A 4433-nucleotide genomic window follows, 5' to 3' on the forward strand; every position below is an offset into this window, starting at 1 on the left:
TTTGATAGCATTGCGTATTGTTGTATATTTTAGTTTGAAGTATAATTTGCAGCCAACCAGACCAATTGCTTTACACAACTCTTTTATTAGAACTGGAACAACTACCCTATACACAATGATACATTTAGTAAAATCTTGTGACTGCAGTTCAGGGTGTGCTAATTATTACTGATTATCTAATGACTAAGGTATTTTGAATTAAGTAGGAACAAACACTATACATATCATATTTGATGAGATCATGCACACAACAAGATAGCTAACAAAAGTTTCATCTGATCAAAAACCAACAGCAGAACCGAAAACAAAGATGTATACTTACTAGAAAACTAATAGAATTAGAGTTTAAATCACACAAAATTCACGAATCATTTTAATTCAACTCTTCATTCACTGGTCACATCTACGTAGTCAAAAAATGGGTCCTGAGCCTCTTTCAAGATTGCTGAGAAGAAAAATTTTATGTATGATATTCTATTACAAATATGTATCGTTCCCGTCTTTAAATGGCCCATCCTTATGTGAAACATAAATTGGTTGTTGATGGTACTACATTTCAGTTGAATATTTTATTTATAATTATAATTATTTATGTTTTCTGAGTTAAATTTTCAGAATTTTGTGATGTCTTCTCATGGTCATAGAAAAATACATGTTTGGAATGTCTAAGCTGTCAATTTTGGCAAACGCTCAGGCCACAAAAGCTTTGATTAGATTATATTTTGTTTCCTTATTTTCCAAACTTTATTTTCTCTTGTTGTTTTAAAGACATTTAATCGTAGAGCTTTATCCAGTGATATTTTTTTCACTCGCATGCAGTGATTTGTCACGATTGATTTATTTTGAAAAACATGTAATGCAGTTTAATCCTAAAGCTAGCATATACATCATATAGATTTTGACAAAGTTCACAAGGGTATTAGCACCTTTTGCATTGATACGCGATTTTTCAAATCAAATCGCCTGCGGAAACGTTTCCAAAATTTCCGTCAATCAAAGTTTAAAATGACGTTTCGCTCGAGTGATCTTGAAGTTTAACCAACGATCAGTTAATTTTATGCATACAGAAGACTACAGAAATTTGGTCAAATTCAACTTTATAACACAGCAAAGAATTTCTAGACTTGACCTTCAATTTCAAGGCTTTTGCGTTTGGGAACCGAAATAAAGTAAGCGGTTCACAGATTATACGAAAAATTAATTTTATACGAAGTCGACGGTTGAGACAGTGGCAGACGGAATGTCACGATACGTTCACGGCTCGCTAAGCATGAAAGTTCTGTACCTTTTATGTTTATTGTGTTTATTCTTTGATTAGGCGAGAAAAAGCCCTTTTTGACGACTTAGCTACAAAATGGTTTAATCCGCACCTGTTTAAAACAGTTAAAAGAGGTTTTCACTGCGGAAAAAATTATTTATCGCCAGTTCGTGATTGCTCGTGAGAAATGTTGTTGGAAACCCTTTCAAACTTTGATTGACGGAAATTTTGTTGTCAGAAGGCAGCGAAGGCAAATTCTTCCCAGAGCCTGCTTTCGGTGTAAAAAACTAAACTAAACACACAACAGCTCCGGGTGATTCAAAAACTGGAACCAGGAATTCCTGGTTCCGCTTTAATTGTGTGCGTGCACCTGAGATTTTAGATGGGAATACAAACAATTTTTCAAAAGTCAATTAGACTTGGCTGTCTCATGGGTGGGCTTTTAGGTTAGCCTGGGAAGAGGTTTTAATTCTTGGTGCTGACCAAAAGGATTGCAACCTCTGGAGACAAGGTTGGACATCCATCAGAACTCACTGAACTTTTTGTCTATCTGTGGCTGTGAGCCATGCCTTTACATTAGTTTAAATTGGTATTTTTTTTATTTATTTAAGTTTATTTATTTATTTTCCAAGCTGTTTTCATTCCTGTTTTTATCATTTTATTCCTCTACTTTTTTTCACCCTACACTCCACACTTGCTACTTTGGGGCATTGTAACTTTTCCACTTCTGGAATTTGTTTATAACTTTTACCTTTTATTGTTACTTTTGGAGGATTTTTACCTTTGGAATTGTATGGTAGATTTCCACAAAAGGAGGGAGGGGATGGTGGAATAATTATCTGAGAGACATCTAGTATTCAAGTTAGTATGATATCCAGTATTGATATAAATGAAAGAATTTCTTAAAAAGAATTTTTTAAATACCAAAATCCCCTTAGCATAATCCCTGCATAAGAGACCCATGGACCTGTCCGGATGTTTAGTTGATGTTCAAAGCACCGTTAAACCAATTCAAGATTGCTATAAATATTGATTTTTTTTTGTTTTCTGCTTACAATAAGACTTACAGTTCAAGTTATTATTGGCGGTTCTAGTTATTGATAGGGAATCACAAAGTGGAAAACTAAATCAAAGTATTGTTTTAGTATCATACACTGTGCATCATATCTGTAATGATGACTTCATTAATTATATGTTCTCAACATAGAATTATGTTGAGAGCAGAGAATTGGAGTACTGTAAAATGCTGTCTGATTAGTCAAATGGACAAAATTTATTGGCCTCAAAATTTGAGTTGACACTTTCATGTTAGTTGTGCATGAGGCTTGCATTGCTGGAGAAATGGCACAACTCAAGGAGGTTTTTTTTTCTTTTTCTTAGTTTCTACTCCTGATAGAGTGAGAGCTCTACAAACATGACACAATATTTTAAGGTGGAGAGGGAGGGACATGAATTAAGAGACCACCTGTCTTTTGCAGAGTGGTGGGCCCTGTCTGAGTACAATAGTTTTGACCATTACCCTTAACATTCTCTTTGTTTGGTAGCCGTAGTTCAAATGGCGGAAGCATTATAAAGAGCTTACCAACTTTTTCAAGCTCAATTTTTCACCTTGCATTTCTCACACTCCTTTTCTTGATTTTTCTGTGGAGATGTCATTTACATTTCAGAAAGAAGTTTATGAGGTAATTCTACGGTGGCCGAGAGTGGCCATCGAAAGTGAAAAGTCGAAATCAAAAGTCGATTTAGCAAATGTTAAAGTGAAAAGTCAACAAGTCAAAAGTGAAAGTCGATTTCGCACATGTTTAAGTCAAAAAGACAAAATTTAAAGTCGATTTAGCAAAGTGAAAAGCGAAGATTCACTTTGCGAATACTCACTTCTCACTTTCTACTTTGACCACCCTCCCCTCCCCCAACTTTTTTATCCTGCCACTTGGTAACCTCATTTATACTATCGACTGTTGCTCTAACATAAACGACAAGAAAACCTTGTATAAATATTAATCCCGTAACGAACTATGACATCTAGCAATTAAATCTCACCTTGTTTACTTCAAAATACCCTCTTATGTCCTTTTGGACAAAAGAGGGTTGACGATTCTCCCAAAAAGAGTCGTCCATTCTGTCGATTTTGACAACTATGACATCTAGCAATTAAATCTCACCTTGTTTACTTCAAAATACCCTCTAATGTCCTTTTGGACAAAAGAGGGTTGACGATTCTCCCAAAAAGAGTCGTCCATTCTGTCGATTTTGACACCGATGAAATCAGCCGAGGTTACCAAGTGGCAGGATAAAAAAGTTGGGGGAGGGGAGGGTGGTCAAAGTAGAAAGTGAGAAGTGAGTATTCGCAAAGTGAATCTTCGCTTTTCACTTTGCTAAATAATATAATAAGAACTTTATTTAAGTGTCTAGTCTTCTAGCTAGCCTTAAGCTTACTAATCGGGGACACTGTTTAAACTAAAATATAATATAAGTACAAAAACGATTCTGGTCTATTTACATTGAATTATGCTACATTTCCAACACTCTTTGTATTTACATCTAATTTTTACAATTAAGATACTACTTTAAAATACGGAATATCGAACCTATATTTAATACTTATAGGGTGGTTTCGGCTCAAGAGTTGCAAAGGTGACACCCTTTGCATGTGTCTCCTCCGACAAGTCCACTGAGTTCCCTTCCCCTGATGTTCGCCTTGAATCGCTGCAAGGACGTTTCGTTTTTGTCCCTATTGTCTAATTTCGACCACATCAATGGCCCAAGGAAACGAAGGGAATGTTTCCCGTACTTGACAGTTCTTACTCTTGGTACGTAAAAATCTGAGTTTCTTAAGCTATAGCTCGAGGGTGATCTAGGAAAAAGCTCTACTACGTTGCTAGGCAGTAATCTATGTTTCACTTTAAACATGAAAATTGCGATCTCTTGCAATCGTTTGTTATACAAGCTGGTCATCCCCGCGCGTTTTAGGAGGTCACTATAGGAGGAGACCCGATCGCAGAATATTGTACGGAGTCCTCTCTCATTGATCCTCTCCAGTTTCCTTGTGTCGCTTGCTCGGCAGAAATGCCACACCAAGCTACAGTATGTTAGATGGGGTACTAATGCTGTCTTATAGATCTTCAATTTTGCATGTGTGGGGATGAGGTTTTTCAGCCTTCGTAGGACGCCAATC

The sequence above is a fragment of the Oculina patagonica genome, chromosome 7 (genome assembly GCF_052425735.1).
Source record: "Oculina patagonica isolate OP01 chromosome 7, crgOcupat, whole genome shotgun sequence".
Lineage (NCBI taxonomy): Eukaryota > Metazoa > Cnidaria > Anthozoa > Scleractinia > Oculinidae > Oculina > Oculina patagonica.